General features: G+C 43.6%; 1 long non-coding RNA gene across 1 annotated transcript; it reads right to left on the bottom strand.

Annotated features, from left to right (window-relative positions):
* Positions 1–3,299: 3,299 nt before the first annotated feature.
* On the bottom strand, positions 3,300–21,181 carry LOC308672552. The gene is made up of 3 exons (XR_014027449.1): positions 21,062–21,181; positions 4,954–5,071; positions 3,300–4,227 (listed from the first exon to the last, which is right to left on the bottom strand). It is a non-coding gene; the product is annotated as an uncharacterized lncRNA (long non-coding RNA).
* Positions 21,182–21,422: the final 241 nt, after the last annotated feature.

Below are 21,422 nucleotides of genomic sequence, written 5' to 3'. Positions count from 1 at the left end.
AACTCCAGGAGACAAGTTGTTCTATTGATCGATTGTTCTCTCAGGAAATTTCTCCTTACTTCTAGGTTGGTTCTCTGAGGATCTTCCACCCATTACTTCTGGTCCTTCCCTCAGGTGCTTTGGAGAATCAGTTGACGCCCTCTTCTCTGTGACAGTCCCTCAAGTACTGGAAGACATCTATCACATCCCCTGTAATCCTTCCTTGATTAGGAAGTCATTCCTCCAGCAGTTTTATCCCTTTTTCTGCATTTTATTAAAGAGGAATTTGGGAAAAGTGTAAGTGTTTCTTTGCCTGCCCTTCCCTTCCTATTTCACAGCTTAATCCCTTTTGCATCTGTGCTGGATTTTGCAGAAGCAATAAAGGGTAGACTTGTATTATCCTATAGCAAAGCATTCAGAAACCTAGTGTGGATGGCAGTAAAGCAACACCAGTGCAATACGGAAAGTTGTTTTCCAATTTAACATGTTAAGAAAGGAAAAAAAAATACTTCAACAAAGACCAAGCAATTTAAAGAGAGCTCTTTGTCTTTTGAATTTATGTCTGTGTGCATATTATCTCAGGAATATCTATAAATTCCAAGTGTGGTTGCTGAGGCAAGGAAGAATGTGTGCATTTATGCCTCACCAAAACCACAAAAAAAAATTAAAATAAATTCATCTTCAGAAAAAAAAAGAATGGATGAAGTAATCATGATGTAACATTGCCAGACAGCTAATTTAAGTCACAGTGCAAATGTGGAAACAATAACTATTAACTGAAATAGAAAAGGGATCAATCTCCCTATTACGGGAAAAAACTAAATTGAAATCTGAAACCAGATATGATGGGCTAATGGGCAACTTTCTGGATTTTGCCTTTTTAAGGTTCTCATTTTAAAAAAACCAACAACATAATTTTGTTTGAGTGGTGTCTTTAATGGGCAATTGGTTTAATCTTGCTTGGATGCCCTATGCTTTCTGAATGGTTTATAAGCTAAGCCTGCATGTATACATTTACCTATATATCTGCACAGATCAGAATAGACTAGCACTGATAATGTTACCTAGTTGGGTAATGAAATGTCTACAAGAAAGCAATCAAGCTCAGAGCACACCAAGGGCCCCTCAGAATAGGATGTATTTGACATAGTAGCCTAATTTACACCGAATTTTAAACTACAATCATCATGCATGCTAATAAGCCAATGCAATGGATGCCTGAAGCTAAACCACATTAAAAGTCATCATGTGGTTGGTTGAGTTTTGATGAATGAACATTATGGTTTGCAAGCCACGGTGTATGTCCTAATATGAGGTGTGAATCCAAATCATTGAGACTTATTCAACATTACATTATTTTAATGAAGCAGTCCATATATGGATCTATCTGCAAGATCTCACCACTGTATCAGAGGTGTAATCTTAAAATGCAATAATTATTATTGGATCATCTAGAAGTGACAATCGGCTTCTCAAATTGTGTTTATTTCTACAGATGAAAGCACAAAAACTAACCTTTCTAACCATGGTTAATACATTATATTTGGTGAAAGTTTCCTTGACTTTTGGAGAGAGAGAATCTCATGGGGATAACAGCACCATTCAGTTTATCAAAGGAATCGAAGGAAGAAAATAAACTTTTTGATGTAGGCGCCAACAATCCAGAACTGATTTGGACTAAGTGACATTACTCACTTAGTGGAAGAGACCACGCTTAATGTAATAACTTGAGTGTCTTAATGATACAGAAGCTCTGACATGGTTCTAATTATCAGCGTTTTTAACTTGACCATCTTTCCAGAGGAGGTGACAGATAATAGAAAGAAATCCGATACGTTAAAAATATACTTAGTTTTAATGGCAACCAGACACTTAACTTGTCAGCCAACCAATTATTAATCAGTTTAATGGACTTTCTCTCATCCTCCCCATCCTGTGGACAATTGATTTAATTTATGTCTAATGCATAGTGAGTAAGGTTTTTACATGCTGTGGAATCCTAAATACAAATGAGAATTGAAAAAAATAACCCAAGAGTAACCATAGCAATAGATCACTAAGACATTGGCTACTGTCAAGATTCAAGATGTTTAGGGTTAGGCCTGTGGTTTCTGGTCTACAAGTGGTCATCTAGGAGAATTAGAGGACCCATCTGTAGCCTAGCACTGGCAAAAGTCAGTAACTGGATCTTTAAAACAAGGTCCCAGAAATGAGAGATGGATGCTTAGAAAGATAGGGAAGCTACCATATGCTAGGTGGAACATAGGTCAACTATTAATATGGATCTACCATGGTTGAGAATGTTTACAGCTCTAGCTAGAAATTCCAAGGATTGATCTGGATCTTCTGGATGCAACATACGTGTTTTACTCATTGAGGTACAGCCAATCTTATAGGCAGAGTCAAACAGAAGAATAGAGTTTGAAGGGACCTTGGAGGTCTTCTAGTCCAACCCCCTGCTCATTTCAGACAAATGGTTGCCCAGTCTCTTTTTGAAAGCCTCCAGTGATAAAGCACCCACAACATCTGGAGGCAAGTTGTTCCACTGATTAATTGTTCTAACTGTCAGGAAGTTTCTCCTTAGCTCTAGGTTGCTTCTCTCCTTGACTAGTTTCCATCCATTGCTTCTTGTCCTGCCTTCAGGTGCTTGACTCCCTCTTCTTTGGGGCAGCCCCTGAGATATTGGAAGACTGCTATCATGTCACCCTAGTCCTCCTTCTCATTAAACTGGACATAGCCAATTCCTGCAACTATATTTCATATGTTTTAGCTTCCAGTTCCCTAATGATAACTGGAAGTAATTATAAGAGTCTTTTTTAACATCAGGATTTTCTCTTTCCTTTTTTGGACTCCTGAACCTTAAACATAAACTCCATTTTAATGTGCATCAAGCAAGAATCAAATCCGGGGTGGACCTTTTTAATGTACATTTTAGACTACATAAATTTGTGTCATTTGAAGGTTTGTTTATGACTGTCTCTATTTTTTTTTAATGGGAGGGAGGGAGAAAGAACCAGATCAAGCCACCTTAAAAAAAGCATTCTAGGTTTCCAGATAACATTCTATGCATTCATGAGAAATTCATTTCAAGTAGTACAAATAAGTTCTTTAGTAATACCCAGGAGTCATAATGTCTGTGCCATAACGAACCCTTCTAAATTACAGCCTACACTAATTAGATCAGCCATTGCTGCATTCCTGTCTCTGAAACAATTTGCTCAAAGTAGTAGTTACCTTTAATGAAAAGGCACATAACTGAAAATGTCAGCAACCTTTTCAATTCGTCATGACTGATTAGAAGGAATCTGTTGGGTCCCAAAGACTGTAGCCACATTGTTGCATCCAAGCAGGGCTGATGTTCCCATAAAAAGAAAGGCAAAATGGTTTGTGGTGTCTAAAACGTACAATATTTATTTTATTAAATGTATATGCTGCCCATCCCATTGACAAGTGACTTTGGGCAGCAGACACATTTTCCCAGATGTGACTCTTTCATCATCATCCCATTTTTAAGTACTCCCGTTAGTATTTTATTTTTATTTTTTTAAAAAAAGCTTTAATTCTGACATTCCCTTGAATGCATTTGAACGGAATTTCTTTTTTATGCCATGCACGGGTCTCTTTTTGCTTTTCTTCCAGTAAAATTTCACGTCTTCCTTCTTTTCTTTTCTTTTTTTTCAGGAGAGGACTATCAATTGATTGGCCAAGAAAGCCCCTCCCCCTCCCATAATTTATCATAATTTGATGCATATCTCACATTAGTTTGGAACTCCCGGAGGATAAGGCCAAATTCCTATTCACCAAAGTAGCCATAACTTTCTAAAACTGAAACGGTGATTTATTAAATCCCTGTCTCTTGTTTATAAGATTAGCTACCGAAATTCACCAGGCTGCTTTCACCTGGAAAGTAACGGATGCAAGGCTTGGCGGATGATGCAACCGGATGAGTCATCTGTTGGATGGAAGGGAACAGCCACTTCTGTACATGACATCTTCCCAACTATTATTTTGGCTTGTGGCTCCAGATCTGCTAGAACAGGTTGTGTCATGAAGCTGAAATGTGCAGGAGCGAGAAAAGAATTTCAGCCCTAGTGCAACTTAGTCCCACAAGGCTTCCCAGGGAGATATTTCAGAAGGTCTTGGCTGAAGTTTTCCAAAGCCAAAATATGGAGGAGTTTCTGCCACTGGACTCCTACGCTCTTCTGAACTGCCAGGGATCAAGTTGATTGATCAGAGTCGTGGGCTTTCCTGCAGGTAAACATTTTTAAATATTCAGGATGAGAGGGTAAAAAGGAATCCCTGTGGATTTTACTCTGCTTGTCGTTGCCGACTCTACAGGGCGGAGCTCATCTCTGTTTTGAGCCTACTGAGCCAGCGCTATCCGAAGATGTTTCTGCGGTCATGTGGCCAGCATGACATCACAGAGCACTGTGTTACCTTCCCACCAAAGTGGTACCTATTTATCTACTCATATATGAATGCTTTCTGACTGACAGACTGGCAGGACCTGAGGTGAGAACGAGAGCTCATCCGTGATGTCGTACGTGGATCTCAAACCTGGGCTGTCACCTTTCCAGCTGACCAGCTCAGCGTCTTAACCACTGAGGCAACTTGCTGCCCATTCGGGATGGAACCAAGCAGACAAATAGTATTACTTATGGATTCATGGCCGACATTGGGATGCAGGGAGAGAGGTGATAACATGAAGGGATGCATTTTATTTATTAAACATACAGAGCCACCCATCTCATTTGTGGGGAACAATTACAGCCGAGCAAAACAATCGGTATAATTTATCCCTTAAAAGGGTGAAAAAAAAACCCATTAAACTCTAATAACAAGAAGACAGAGAAGAGGGCAAACCCAAGTTGTACCACTGAATAGGACACATTCTTCCATGGGATCCTCAGGCCTGATGACAAAACCAGAGTTTGAGGGTCTTCCGGAAAGCCAGCAGAGTTGGGACCAACTCACCTGGGAGAAATGATGTTGCATAGGGCAGGGGCCCTGGGGAGAAAAGGCTCATCTCCTGAGTCCTATTAGATGGAGCTTCTTAGCAGATGGGATCCATAACATGTCTCTCCTGTTGGACCTGGTGGGATGGGTGGATGTAATCATGGAGAGGAGATACTTCAAATAACCTGGCCACATACCATACAAAGCTCTAAATTGGACTCAGAAGCAAACTGGTAACCAACGCAGCTTGCAGAGCAAAGGTGTAACATGTGCCATTCTTGGGACACACTTAGCTGTCTGCACTGCCATATTACATACAGCTTCCAGATAGTCTTCAAGGGCAGCCCCATGTAGTCCCCTCAGGAGGCGATTAGGGCATACGTGGCTGGGTGCAGGCAGGTTAGCATCGTTGAAATTTAAAGTGGACACCACTGATTCAAGATATAGGGGGTGGTCCAAGGGAATGTTTTTCTACTGCTGTGCTAAATATTAGTGGAAAAAGCCTAGCAGATATTCGGATATTCCAAATTCCAGCATGGAAGATACTCCAAAGTGCATCTTTGACGCGCAAAACATTTTTTGGGAGGAAGGATGGCTTTGGATTGGGGGAAGAGACGCTTGGAGGAAAGTCTCTGAAAAGAGCCTTACGCTGCTGATTTTATTTTAAGAGTACTTTCCCACCCCCAAGCCCATTCTTCTTCCTGATTGATCAGTTCCTGTGGAGACCCACGGTGAAACAAAACAAAATGAAACAGAGCATAAATGAAAGATAATATACAGTACATTCTCAGCCTGCAGTGCATTCTCCAGGCTTTCTGTTGGAAGAGTGGCTGAAATTTTATAATTTTCTTCTTTTCCTTGGGAGACCAAATAAATAAATAAATAGAAAGAAAAGGAAGGAAGGAAAGAAAGAAAGAAAGAAAGAAAGAAAGAAAGAAAGAAAGAAAGAAAGAAAAAGAAAGAAAGAAAGATCGAACTGTCAAGCTGTTTCTCAGGGTAAGAAAACCTCAACTGTCTAGATCTGCCAAGGATTCTGATTGAGTATCCTTTGAAGTTAGGATAGCTATCATTTAAAGCAACAGTTGCCATATTTTCATCTCCCTACTGCTTCTCTTCCCATGTCAGCCCTTTACTGTTAAAAAAACAACAACCAACAACCTTAAAACCTCCTGAAAAATAATCATGGCTAGGCTTTAACGTTCAAGAAAGACCTTTAAAGGTTCTGCCTCTAATTGCCATCATATGTAGCTAATATTGCAAACATAACTGGCTAATGAGAAGGTTACTCTACGACATTTCTTGACAGAGGAAAGGTAAATTATAAGGAGATGCACTGAAGCGCCCCTTTCTGGCCTCCTCTGGGTTGGCTTGCTGACGCAAATCTTTTGAAAAGAAGGTGTTTCTAATTAACGTCATTTTCCTTCCCCCAAATGATGATTCTGGAGGCCTGGCGTCAGACGAACACAAATTAAAAGAGAAAAATGCAGCAAGCTGGTTCCAGAAAGTTCTGGATTGTGAAATTCATCAGTTATCCTCTTGCCTGGTGAACTTTTGGCCCCGTTGGAGGTGTCTCGCCTCTAAGTCTGTTTGTGTGGCACTGGAAGATCCCAAATTTGAGTCCTGATAGACTCGCTGGAGCTGTGAGTGCTCTGTCGCTGGAGGTTTGAAAGAAAAGACTGGGCAACCATTTGTGGGGGACGGAAGAAGGACTCCTGTCATGGCTGGGAGGTTGGACTGGAAGACCTCCGAGTCCCTTCCAGCCCTAGGACTCTATGATTCTATCATTGACTCCATGATGGATTCTAGGATTCCATTCCAGGACTAGTTGGAGAATTCAGTGATTCAGTAGTTATCTATCCCATCTCCCACTCCACAAATATACCATCTTCATACAGCCATACTTTTCCTCCAAAATGGGACCATGACAGGAGGAGGAGGAGGAGGAGGAGGAGCCCTTCTCTTGGCAAGGAGCTTGAACGTTCATAAGGATATAAATTATGGAGTCATTCATCAGATGCATGTTGAGTGCTGGTTTCAGTTAATTATCCAGAAATGCCTGCATACACAAGCTACTTCCCCCCCCAAAAAAAAAGCCTGTCTCATTAGACTGAAAATGTCTTTATGGTATAATTAGATTTTTATTTAACTGGTGAATAACGTTTATGTATGCATGAAAGTTTTAACACTTCCCAGAATCCTAGAGGCCACACGAATCAGGTCGGAGTTGCTCCAGGACGAGAGCTGTAAAGACTTGTTTCATTGTGTTTTGTTAGTAAAGCTACAGCCTTGTGGCAATTTGGCAGACGCCTTCAACTTCTCTGTATTCAAGAAATTCTACATAAATGTAGTATCTAATGGTCCTGGGCTGAAGTCATCCTAGCTCTCTGTTCCATATAAACTATAAATGGTCTGCCTCAGTTATATCTTACACAGCTATTTTCTCTGCCTAAAGTGAAATGTTGCACAGAAGCTGCACAACTGGTCCTCACCATCTCTTCAGAAGTTAGGACGATCACAGATTTGACACAGGGCTGATGATGTTACCAAGTTTGGGCCATGAAACATCTGCAAGAAACAACCCAGCTCAGAGAGCACCAAGGATTGCACAGTTTCCTCCTCCTCCTCCTCCTCCTCCTCCTCCTCCTCCTCCTCCTCCTCCTCCTCCTCCTCCTCCCTTCTAGCTCTGATGATGTTACCTAGTGTTGGTAATGAAACATCTGCAAGAAAATCACCAGGCTCAGAGAGCACCAAGGACCTTGCAGTCCTCCTCTTCTTCCTCCCATTCTCCTTTTTCGTTTTGCAAACCCCATCCCCTTCCGTCACTGATGACGTTACCTAATTGGGTCACGAAACGTCTGCAAGAAAACCACCAGGCTCAGAGAGCTCCAAGGAGCCCTCATTTCAAGCCTGAGCTACAAATGTTCTCCTTTATTGGAATCGCAAATGTCCCATCGTCAAAAGGAGAGGACCTCCCAACTAGACGGGACAGCAAAGGAGAGAAGGCATCCTCTGCAGCATCCAAACCTTTCTTCTCCATGGAGCCCCAAATTACTCTTGCTAAAACTCATGGGAGTTTTGCCCTCTTTTAGAGCCTTTCTTGCTGTAAAAGTGAACCTCTGCAGTGAAGTCAGTAACACAGGTGCTACTCATGGTTGTTCATCAGGTGACCACGGGAGTAGGCAACTGTCCCAAGTGTGAAAAATGGTCATAAGTCACTTTTTTTCAGCACCACTGTGACTTCAAATGGTCACTAAACGAATGGTTGTAAGTCAAGGACCACCTGCGTAGGGTGTCCTGCTCGAGCAGGACTAAAAGACCTCTGGGGTCCCGTCCAGGTCCATTCCATTGTCCATTAAATGATCGAGCCCAGTTCCATTCTCCACCATCCATCAGAGCTGAAGAAGCTTCTTGGATAAGAAGCAAAAGGTCTTCCGAGAGAAACAAGACAGTCCGGTTGACTCTTCAAAGGGCACCTTTGAAACTACAAGGTTCCCCGTCCCCTTTCAGATGGGATCAGTGGCAAGGATCTTGGTAGGGTTAGGACCAGGCGGAGACAAACGAAACGAAGCAAAACAAAACAAAAAAAAACCCCACTCCCCCCCGGGACAAGTCTCCCCCATTTCTGTTCAGATCCATCTCCTCTAGCAGCTGAGATGGCAGCCCGTCAAGACCTCGTTCCCCCTTGGGAAAGCAACACCTAGCGATGAAGTCAGCTGCCGGAGGAAAGCCAAAAACACGGGAGCCTTCCCTCTTGACAATCCTCGCTTGGCTCCTTCAAAAGCTGGATTGTTTTCTCCCCAGCCCTCCCCAGCCCTCCCTTCCTCTCGAAACTGCCTGCAAAGAATTCCGAACGTGAGACCTTTCACTTGGGGGCGCAGACCTTATCGGGAGAGGATCGCAGCCTTTCCTGGCCCGAAGGGTTGACTTATTGCATCAAGCTGTTGCTGGAGACCCCACCTGCAATAAGAGCCGGTGCAGAAGCGCTCTGAGGCCTTCACCTGCGGAAGTTGGCAAGGAAGGCCCTTCCTTCCCATGAACGACACAAACAAGCACAAATCGGGGAGGAGGAAGCACGTAGACTTCATTCTGTCTCGTAGGCTGTTCCCGTCCACCATCTTAAAAGCTCAAACATACCCACCCTTTCTCTCCTGGGGTTCCTTCCTTGACATCCTCTCTTAGAAATTGACTCTGTGCCAGTCCTACCGCAATCCAGGGACATGAGGTAAGTCCTCGACTTAATGACCACAGCCAAGCCCAAAATTTCTGTTGCTAAGCAAGACAGTTGTTAAGTCACTTTTGGCCCCTTTGATGGCCTTCCTTGACCCATTGTGAATCACTGCAGTTGTTCAGTTAGGGGCACGTTTGTTGACCGAATCTCACCTCCCCACTGACTTGGCTGGACAGAAGTTTGAAAAAGTTGATCAGGTGACCCTGGGACGCTGCAACCGTCATAAATATGAGTCGGTTGCCGACCTTCCCAGTTTTGATCCTGCGACCATGGGGATGCAACAGTGGTCCTAAGTGTGAAAAATGGTCATAAATCGCTTGTCTCAGGGCTGTTGTAACTTTGAATGATCGCTAAAGGAATTGTTGTGAGTTGAAGGTTATCTGTATAAGTATTCAACTAGGTTGAACTTCAGGGCATGATCAGATCTTAAGTTAGTTAAGTTAGTAACATGTTTTTTTAGGCGAATATGGCTTCCCCCCCCCCCCCCGCATTGACGTTGCTTGTCAGAAGGTCGCAAAAGGGGATCCTGTGGCCCCCAGGATGCTGCAACTGTCGTAAGTACACGACAGTTGCCAAAGCATCTGAATTTTGATGACATGACTATGGGGAATGCTGCAATGATTGTAAGTGTGCAAAACCGCCATAAGTTACTTTTTTGTCAGTGATGTTGTAACTTCAAAGAGTCACTAAATGACCTGTTGTAAGTTGAAAACTACCTGTATTTTTCATTCTCTCCGCCATTGGATAGCTCACAATGCAAGGGCTGCCCCATTCGGCAGCTGATGTTTCGTGGATTTTAATATATATTAAACCGGCGGTTGCTTTATATTAAATATACATATGCAACATATGGCACCACAGCATGGCGGATTTATGACAAATACTTGAAATAAGTAAGTATTAAGGTTTTTTTCTCCTCCTCCTGCCCCTCCTGTAAAATGCTTGGGGAAAAAATCATTTGGAAATTTCAAATTCCCCCCCCCACCCTTCTTTCAGAGTTGTAATATAGATTCTCTCTCACACACACACCCCGACCCCGACCCCCCATCTTAGCATTTGGCTAATTATCCTATGATTTGAAGATTTCTAGCTGTTTGTTTGGGGATCTGTAGCCTTGTCCAGAGATTTTATTATATTTTTTTTAGAAGAATTTAGCTACTTTGGCCAATTCCTTCTCTTTAGCAAGACAGAATGTCGTCTTTTTCACAGGCTGCTCCGACATTCTCAGTGGTGGTGCTAAATAATAGATGAAGGTGTAAAAAGATCGCTCTGTTTACTTGGCTCTGTGCTGCAAAGACAAAAAAAGAAAAATAGCCGCCTGTTTATCTGAAGGAGGTCTGCGTAGATAAGGGACACCAAAGGAGCAAGCAGCTACAGCCAGAAACTGGTCAGATTGACACCAATTTGCCCGAATCGGTCAATTCCGTGGGGTCATGCATAAATCATGAAGTTTCTTTCGGGCAAAATTAGGCCAAAAATGCCAGTGGTTTTTTTCCCCCAGAATTCATCACACAGCTCCATCATGAAAAACTAAATATCAGGAAGCAAAAATATCGTGGGCCAGCGTGGACGGAAGCTCAGAGAACAACAAGGATCCTACACCTACAAATGTTCTTTTCTGCTGGAACTTTTCATCTCTATGTCAGATGACTTTCTCCACCTGGGATAATACCTTGATCGTGAGAGTGATGGTCACTAAGCTACTGATAGATATAACCTCTGTCACTTTCCCAGGTCCTTCTGATGGTTTAAATCAAAGCGGTGGTCATCCTTCTACCTTTGAAAGCAAAGTTTACAAGTGAACAGCGTGTCTCCTGTCAATTAGCTTCATCATTGACCGTACATGAGCGAAGGAATGATGACCTTCTCTGGGCTGGGGAGCTAAGCAGGATTGGCCCTAGCTTGTCTTTGGATAGGTGATTACTTCTCCAAGCAAGACAGGGAAGTGAGGGATCCTTGATGCTCTCTGAGTTTGATTGTTTTCCTGCAAATGTTTCATTGCTCAAACTTCATCAGTGCTAGAAGGGACTGACTGGAGTTTGCTCTGCATGTTATCTAGTTGGGTAATGAAATGTCTGCAAGAAAACAACCAAGCTCAGAGAGCACCAAGGATCCCTCATGAAAAGATTCCTTCTTCATGCTTGGCAGGAACCCCAGTGAGGGTCCCAACCCCAAGGACTCTTCATTTCAGTCCTGAGCTACAAATATTATCCTTTATTGGTAAGAGTGGGAAGTTGAAAACAACATCTCAGAATGTCTATGGAGATTCTCGGTCATCCAGGTCATGGTTGCCTCAAAGATGCTTTTTCAAGAGGCAACGGGACTTTCTTGTTTTTCTTTGAAGACTTTTTGCTTCTCATCCAAGAAGAAGAAGAAGCAGAAGCTGAGGAATCTTCTTGGATGAGAAGCAAAACGTCTTCAGAGAAAAAGAAGAAAGTCCCATTGCCTCTTGAAAAAGCACCTCTGAGACAATATCTCAGAAGAAGACAATAACCAAGATTTCTGTACTGTTGCCGAGACAGATACTGTATGTGGATGGGTTCATGAAGACTCCATGACTCAAACTCAACTCCAAAATTTTACTTTACCTTCTTTGGCATTGTGCAGCCTCTTTTTCATTCATGACTCTTCGCATTTCGCCCTTGTTTGTGTCACTCATTGAAGCAGTATAGATAAACTGTGGCAAGCATTGGATTCTTCACCATCGTTCCCTTACCATCACCAAACCGTTCCTCTTACTGACTAGTAGGTCATCCATATGGAAAAGAAAGGAGGCCTTGTCTCTCCCATCTTCTATTATTATTATTGTTATTGTTATTGTTGTTGTTGTTATTATTATTATTATTATTATTATTATTATTATTATTATTATTAATCATTATCACACAGTCAGCCAGATGTTCAGACTGGATTTGGCATTTTTGTCTACCTTTTGAGTCCTTACCAAGGACCTGGGATAGGCAGATGTGAATGTTTGATGGTATTACAGATATCGTTGCAGGATGGAAGCAGTTCCTAGTAAGGCTGCCTTTTGCAATTGACTGATGGAGAATTTGTCAATGCCGATGATGGTGTTCAAGTAGTTCTCCAGTTGTTTTGGGATTGTACCCAAGGCGCCTATTACTATTGGATGATGATGATGATGATGATGGTTGTTGTTGTTATTGTGAAGAAATCATGTCCTTCACTTGAGCCGTTCTGCTTAAAAATAGAATTTTATTTTGAGGCATGAAAATGTGGCAGAAGCTGGCACAGAATGCCTGGGTTTAATTGTGAACCCATCTTTGCAAGCTGGCATACTGACACGCATTCCCACTGCTGCTAAAAATAATGAGGAATTCAAATGACTCTCCTAATGGCTCCGAGTCCCATCCCTTTCCTTGACCTATTTGATCGCAGTTCTGCACCCCTGGAGTGCTTTGCATAACCAGCCTAGACAGTAGGAACATTTCCAGGCTGATTGATTGACATATTTTATGTCTACCTTTAAGCTTAATCATGGGGAAGAAATGATTCATGTACACCTTACAGATTTTGGGGGGGAACTTGACACAACAGGAACCGATCTGTGAGCACCTTTGCCGAACAAGACAAGGGCTCCTTTGGTGCAAAGCTGCAAATATAGATATTATAAGCAATATAAAAGTGAGTTAGTTGACTTATTGAATCTGTTCAGGAGGATGAACAAAAAGAGATTCAGGAGCAGCCCAAATTTCTTACCACGATACAAGACAAAGAGATAACATTGCAAATTAAACGTCCGGAACTTAATCTGAGCAAACCTTTCCGGCATTTTATTGCATCAAATATATCCAATGTTCACTCTTCACTGCTATTCAGCCCTGAAATGGATGAAATTAAGAAAAGAAAACCCATAGAATATGTACAGATTGGTTTCTGACTGGCTTCTAAAAAGTCTAAAACGATCGTGTGTTTTTTTTAATAAAATGTGTTGGTTGGAAGAAGTGGCTAAAAGTTCTGATTTTTGGCACCTCAGTCTGACATGGCTAGTCTAAACGGTGAGTGGCCCTAAAATATGTCTTTCTGTTTATGACTTGCTCTATAGATGTGCTTAAAACAGGCCAGTACAGGTAGTCCTCGCATTACAATGGTTCATTTAGTGACCATTCAAAGTTACAGCGGTGCTGAAAAAAAAAGTGTCACGTGACCATTTTTCATACTTATGGCCGTTGCTGCACCCCGTATTCCCGTGATCAAAATTCGGACGCCTGGCCACTGACTCATACTTACAATGGCTGCAGCACCCAGGCCTCGTGCGATCCCCTTTTTACGACCTTCTGACCAGCAAAGTCAACGGGGGTGGGTCGGTGGGTGGCAGGGTAGGAAGTCAGATTCACGTCACAACCAGGTGACTAACTTCCCAACTGCAATGATTCGCTTAACAACTGCAGCAAGAAAAGTCATAAAAATGGGGCAAAACTCACTTAGTGACATAAATATTGGGCTCCGTTGCGGTCGTGAGCCGAGGACTAACCTGTATCTCTTCTTTCCACTTGGCATTCAAAGCGTTCAGCTAAAAAAGAACCCTTGATATCTTGATTGTTTTTTTTTCTCAGATTAAAAAGCAATCAGACTATAAGCCTTAATTCTCTGATAGCTGTTTGTTAACAGAGGGTGATAAGGCATCGCAAATCGCTTGATTAAGAGGGGCTGCCTTTGTAATATCCCGGGCATGGTTTGAGGTGCCTGCATTTCTTTATTAGATTTATCAGTCTTCACTTGTTGCATTTATTCTGCCCCTGATTGGAATCACGGCTTTTCTTTTGTGACTACAAGCCCCAAACCTAAAACAAAATAAAATGTAAAACCCAGTGGGGCATGAAAATGTACATTATTTAAATGGTATTTTCCATATGGTTCACCCTTGGCTATATCTTTTTTTTTTTTTTGCTTTTGGAGACACACATAAAATAAGTTTTGCAAACGCAGCTCATAGTCATGTTATGATGTACCATTAATTTAAGTGCTAATCCTTAAAAGAAAAAAGAAAAACCTCAAACGGCAGAAAGCTAGAATTATACGGGGCCACTTAAGACCATCAAGAGCAACCATGAAAATATACGTAAATTAAAGCATCCTGACCTGGTCTTCACTTGAAGGCATTTAATAAAGAAAAACCCATCAAATGCTGGATTAAGTGGCTCCGCTTTTGAGTTGCTCTTAAAAAGATTTTCTTTTGCATTCAGATAAAATCTGGGTCCCAGTCTCTTTACAATAATCCCTGCTTCTACGTATTTCTTGCTTTCTGGAGCGAAAGAAACTGGGATATGGATCTTGACTTTCTTCTAGGTGACATCCGTTTGGATGGTCAAAGAGATTGCTGACCACTTCTCTCCTCCTCCTCCTCCTCCTCCTCCTCCTCCTCCTCCAAGCTCCACACTCATTTCTCGGTCTTTCCATATTATCCTGTAAATCGCTCAGGTTGGCCAAGGACAACCCAATCAATCTTGCAGTAAGCAGAATAACCAGAAGCGATTGCTTCACAAAATACGACATGGTTCTGGCATGTGTGAGTCACGTAACACAGTCACAATAGTGACGCCCTTTAGTTTGTGAAGAAACGTCTGGGGAGACTACATGCTTCTAACCCACCAACGAACACCACCGAAAGTTGACTGTCACTCCCAGGCAAACTCATAGACCAGAAACATCCCCAAACAGAGCACGATAAATTTTGGCTTAGAAAAAAATAATAATAGCATCAGGTTAATCCGCTTTCTTTGTCTTTTGTTGGGCGGTTTCCTTTGCCCCTTCATGCTATGAATAAATAACAAGAGGGTGTTCAGAATTAAGAGAATATAGGTGGTCTTCAACAAATGATCACAGCTGAGCCCCAAATTTCTCTTGCTAAGCAAGACAGGGGTTAAGTGAATTTTGCCCCAGCACCACGAGACAGCCATAACACGCAATGCCCAAATAAATTATAATGGGAAGGTCGGATTCACATAATGTGCTAAATCAATGGATGGAGTCTTATCACTTGCCCAATCCAACTGTAAGTTACCCAACTCTAAGCTGGCATATGAGAATAGAATAACAGAGTTAGAAGGGACTTTGGAGGTCTTCTAGTCCAACCCCCTGCTCAGGCAGGAAACCCCATACCATTTCAGACAAATGGCTGTCCAGTCTCTTCTTAAAAACTTCCCGTGATGGAGCATTCACAACCTCTGGAGGTGAGTTGTTCCACTGGTTAATTGTTCTCACTGTCAGGAATTTTTTTTCTTAATTCTAAGTTGCTTCTCTCCTTGATTAGTTTCCATCCATGTTCTAAGAACACAACCAAAGAATGCTGAGCATGCCCCATTGGCCACAAAATAATAGGGATGGGAAGACGGACAATTGTTTTGCAAAGCACAGGAGAGAAGAGAAAGGAATGATTCTGAATTGAGGACCTGTAGATGTGTCAATCTCCGGTTCCCATCAGACCCATATCCAATAACGATCCTAGTTGGGGTGAGGTGAGTTGTGTTCTGATGTACCTGAAGAAAAACAGTTGGGAAGGTTGAAGGTCCTCAAAGAAGTGAAGGTGGGCTGGTTTGAACCACGGTTGGGGTCTTCTCACCCAACAAGATGACTTTGTCTCCCGATTTCATTATATATTCCTCCTCCACATGGGCTTTGAGGTTTCTCCCCCCCCAAGCTTCTCTGTTTAATCGCATTTTTAAATAAACGTTCTCAAGAAGACTGATGAAGAGTGAGCCCTTGCTATCCCAAATGGAAGCAATACGTTGGCAAATAAATGAGAGAAGGAAGTGGTGATAGGCTGCAAATCTTCCTGGTCCTGGCTGTGGACCTCTATTTTGAACAACCCTAACCCTAACCCTTGTCAATCTGAAGGTCTCAATCCCTCGCTAGTCCTCCCTTGCCCTCATCCCCTGTCCTTCCTCTTTCTCTCCAGGAGCTTCATATAAGCAAGGAGCTGATTACATCAATCAGTGTCAAGTCCAGGCTCTGTGATTTATGAATATGCATAATGAGCTCTCACCTTTGAAAAGGACCAGCTAGGAAAATAATTGATTGGACAGGGAAAGAGCAGCCAAGAAAACAACGTAAGGGAGGCAGGTTTTTTTTGGCTAGCTAGGGTTAACCATCAAGGAGAGAATTCCAGATTCTCAGGTCGAAAGCAGAAGCATAAATCCCAGGGGATAAATATTCACAGCCACCCTTTGAAAATGTGAGGGAACTCCCAACCAGGAGAACATCGGCAGCCGAGATTCCAGGATAAGAGCCACTAGAAGATGGAGCCATTGTAAGATGGTCACTCATACTCCACCCTTGGGCAGTCCTAAGGCCAGTGGTCAGAAGGAGGCATTGCATGATTGCTTGTGATTTGTAACACAATACCTTGCTGCCCGCTCAATTCCTTAGCCTGGCCACAACTGCATTTATCCATTTAATGGTGGGCCTTCCGAGGTGGCTTCAACCACTTTACTTCATGATCATCTGGTGTCCACCTAGAGCCTCTGATGTGGGTACAAATTTAGCCCTAAATGATGGCTAAATTCTAGGGCTTAAAATCTCCTTGCAATTCTGGTATTATTCTGGTATTATTCTGTATCAGTACAACCAACTGTTTCCTTCCTTCCTTCCTTCCTTCCTTCCTTCCTTCCTTCCTTCCTTCCTTCCTTCCTTCCTTCCTTCCCTCTCTCTTTCTCTCTTTCTCAAGCGAAGAATTATGCACACATCACCTCTCAAGCATAAACCTTGGCATGTGCTAACCAGTTCCTAATTCAGGATGCTTCAAAATGCTACTTTGGGATCAAATCTTGATCATCTAAGCTGAGATCGAAAGAAAAACGGAAAATGAAAAGCCAAGAAAACCCTCTGCCAGCATCAATATTGTAAGCAATACACCAGAGATCAACAACATTGCCCCACAGTCCTTACTCAGGGCAGATTCTTCTGCAACGTTAAGTTCAGGAGAACACCAGAGAAGTCCTAGAATGGCAGTGAAGATGAATTAAGGATTTTTTACCTTTAAAAACAGGCAAACAGTTTTCAATTTCTGTCTCCCAGGCTCCAGCTACATACAAAACCAGAAAGAACTTGCAGAAATTCAGATTTTTCAGGTATGTTAAGCTCACACCCTATAGTAAATCTTTAAGAGGAGAAAAAAAAAAACCAACGGAAGAATTCATCTAGTTTTACAAAACTTGAGGAATTTTCAGAGGTGGTTTATCAGTCTCTTGCAACCCGGCCTATAAATAATACATTGCTATCACCATGACCTCAAAATGTCAATACTGCCACCCCACCGCATTTGCATAACTTGCACTGTCTAAACTTGAAGCGTGTCAGCCTAGGAGCTCCAGTCTCTTAGCCTTATCTCTTACAATCTAGCAAGCCTTTTCACTTCTATAAAAGACGCATTGATGCTTCTGTGCAACTCTGTGCGCTTTTGGAATTTATGGGAGAGAACTCTCCCTTGTCCTCCAAATAACCAGCCTTTCCCATTGCCCGCTTTCTGCAATGTGGGACTGCAGAACCCCTCAACCTCAAACAAATATCTTTCTATCTCTTAAAAATAGCTTCCTCTCCCCTCCCCTCCCCTCCTCACCTTCTCCCCTCCTCTCTTCTCCCTTCTCCTCTCCTCTCCTGCCTCTTGTCCCTTCTCCTCTCCTCTTTTGCCTTCTCTCCTCTCCTGCCTCCTCTCCTCTCTTTTGCCTTCTCTCCTCTCCACTCCTCTCCTGCCTCCTCTTCCTTCTCCTCTCCTCTCTTTTGCCTTCTCTCCTCTCCTGCCTCCTCTCCTCTCTTTTGCCTTGTCTTCTCTCCTCTCCTCTCCACTTCTCTCCTGCCTCCTCTTCCTTCTCCTCTCCTCTCTTTTGCCTTCTCTCCTCTCCTCTCCACTCCCTTCCTCTCTCCTCTTCCTTCTCCTCTCCTCTCCTCTCCTCTCCTGCCTCCTCTTCCTTCTCCTCTCCACTCCTCTCTCCTCCCCTCCCCTGCCTCCTCTCTCATCTTCAATTTCTAGTCATCACTAGAAACAGTGTTTCTCAACCTTGGCAACTTTTAAGACTTCAGCTCCCAGAACTCTACAGCCAACATGGCTGGCTGAGGAATTTGGGGAGTTGAAGTCCACCCATTTTAAAACGGTCAAGAGAGATGCCGCCGGCCAGGGAATTCTGGGAGTTGAAGTCCACACATCATAATGTTGCCAAGATAGAAAAATTATTTCAGAGTTGGGGTGCTGGTAATATTTTAGAACAGCCTTTTCCAACTGAATGCTCATCAGAAATGCAATTCTACCAGAATTCCTTCTTTTAACATAAGGGAATGTGGCAATCATTTATCTAGATGATAAATGCACGGTTTTAGCGTTACAGTTCAGGCCACTGAACTTGTGCCCTAACCTTTTGAGGTCCATCATAATTCATGAACCAAATCCATATCATCGATAGGTTCTTCAAGGGTAAAATACATGTGTGCTTTGCTACATCCGTGCATTTCTTCCTTTGCAATGATCCCGTTCAAAAGTTGGAGCAAGCTGGGCACATTCAAGGAAATTGTACTGCGTCTTTGTCATCCCTGAACAAAACCTGCATGGAGGGCTTCTATTAATTAATTTCACTGTATTGCCAACTACTAGGGGGATCAGTGCTACTTCATGAAACCTGAAACCAAACGTTGAACTAAAGCAGTGGTCAACCACCATAAAAAACAATGCAGAACATTTAGACTGATTTGCAAGAAACCAACCAACATTAGGTCTGGGCAATTAGCGCTTTGAAATCGAGAGGTGAAAAGCTGCACCTAAAGCAAAACCTTTCATTTTTGCCTTTTCAAGGAGGAAAAAAGTTAGACCTTGGTTCAGTTTTGGGGTGCTGGTAACATTTTAGATCAGCCTTTTCCAACAGGAGGCTCACCAGAATTGCATTTCTTCCAGAATTCCTTCTCAAGACATAAGGAAAGGCAGCAGTCAGAATTCCTTATTAACATAAACCAGACATGTCAAACACAAGGCCCGGGGGCCGGATCCAGCCCGCGAAGTGGTTTCATGTGGCCCGCGAAGCAGTGGAAACAGTGAGGGAACGGCCCCCACTGCCTTGGCCCTGGCCCAGAGGCCCTCCTTCTGCCAGAGACCCTCAGATCTGTCCCCACTCCTGCCCAGGCCCCCATAGGCACCCTTGATGCGAATGATGTAGAGCTGGCCATGCCCACCCAGTAGGCCATACGCACTCTAGCCACGCCCACCCAGTAGGCCACGCCCACCCTGGCCACGCCCACCCGGCCCCTTGAGGGCAACCGCAATGCTGATGCGGCCCTCAATGAAATTGAGTTTGACACCCCTGACATAAACCATCAAAAAAAAAAACCCTCCAGAAAAAAGCCAGACCACCCCCTTGCCCCCATCAATCCTGGCATATCTAAAGATCCAGCAAGCCCCATTTCCCTTCACACCGATTCAGTGGTGGGATTCAAATAGCTGAACAACCGGTTCTCTGTGTGGATGCTGCTTCCAGAAGTCCGTTCTGGGCCTGGTCAACAAAAAAATGAGCTACCGGTTCTGCCGAAGTGGTGCAAACTGGCTGAATCCCACTTCTGCGGTGATAACGCTAACCGGCCTGAAAATGAACCTTCTCCAAGAAAACAGTCAAGCTCAGACAGAGAGCAGGAATTCAAGAAAACAGGATTTGCCTTGGAAATCCTGGGAATCCAGTCTCCCAGATCTTCTGGAAGAGTTCTGGCTGAGAAAGATTTCTTCTAGCAAACTCGTTCCCTTGAAAAGGAAATGTAGCTGACAAAAACGAGGTTTCCTCAACTTCCCATGATGCTTCAGCTCACTAACCAACCAAGTTAGACCAAGAGCCAGCAGGGTCCACAAGCACAAGCATTTGAAGCAAGACACCTTCAAACGATGTCTACACTCAATGAGTTGTTGTGGCAATCACAACCGTGGCAAGAAAAGGTCATCAAATGAGGCCAAATTCACTTAGCAACTGTCTCACTTTAGTGACTGAAATGTGGGGCCCCACTGTGGTCATAAACCCTAACCCTGCCAGTGTTAATAGGGGAAGAGGTTTTTCTCCTTGGTACTTCCAAGGACCCAGGGACCAAAAGGACTCCTCTCCAGCTACCAACACCCAGATAAGCAGGGATTAACACTAGACAAACAAACAGAAAACAATATCCAATTTTTTTTAAAAAAAACCTACCAGGAAGAAAATTACACTTCTGCCAACATTGGCAGGGCAAGCTACTGTTTACAAGCAGTGCAAACTCCACACTCTCAGGCCCTGATAATGTAACCTAGCTGGGTAATGCAGCGTCTGCAAGCAAACAGAGAGCACCAAGGACCCCCACAGTTCAACACACACACACACCCAGCTGCCCAGATGCTCTCCTGCTGGAGACTAAGAAAAGTCAGCAGCCAAACTTTCTTGGCTGGGGGAAAGACACACACACACACACACACCTTCCCGTCTCCAGCTTTTGCAAGGACAGATTAATACTCCTCTTTAAAACATCAAATCGCCAGAGAGATTAAAATGTGTGGTGAAGAAAGTCAATAGCCAACAAACACCGAATAATAGGGTCCTTGGGGCTTCGGGGCTCAGATCGGAGCGAATTTAATTTCCAACCACCACCACCCCATCAGCCCCCACCCCACCAACCCGGCGTTTCCCCCCCCCCCCAAGCCCTCCCTCCCTGCCCTTGCTTTTCCACGCTTCCCTCCCGCTGGCAGAAGTGCAACGGGGATGGTGTGTTGGGGTGTGTGTGTGTGTGTCTAACTGGCTTTCTTTGCATCGCAAAACCCCTCCCCTGAAAAAAAAATCCTTCTCAAAGGGGCGCCCCTATGCAATTGGGGGGGGGAGGGAGGGAACGGAAGTGGGCTCAAGGGGAAACTGCTCTTTGGAAACCAACGCGGTCGGGCAAACTTACCTGGGCATCCTTTGCCGTCTGGAATCGGTGAGCCTTTACTTCCGAGTAAACGCGGCCGGCTGCGAGGCAGAGGAAGAACTGTCTCCCCCGCCCCCCCCGGCCTCCATCCCGGGGCCAAGGAGGTGTGCCGTTTGTCGCCTGCAGAGGGCGCTCCGGATCCAGGTTTTCAATCTCCAAAGTCAGAAGTAAGTCCAGGACTGTAGCGAATTCCAAATCGGCCTTTCACTTTCGCAGCTTCTTTCGCCTTCCTCCCCCACCCCCATTTCTTTTTCTCTCTCTCTCCCCCCCCCCCAATAAATAAATAAAAACGCTTGGCTAAATGGACGTAAAGTAATCGCAGGAGAGCACGATCTCCTGGCGC

This window comes from Vipera berus, assembly GCF_964194415.1.
Source record: "Vipera berus genome assembly, chromosome: 10".
In the NCBI taxonomy this organism is placed as follows: Eukaryota; Metazoa; Chordata; class Lepidosauria; order Squamata; family Viperidae; genus Vipera; species Vipera berus.
Note: the sequence above shows the minus strand (reverse complement) of the source record. Positions and strands in the feature narration are given on the sequence as shown.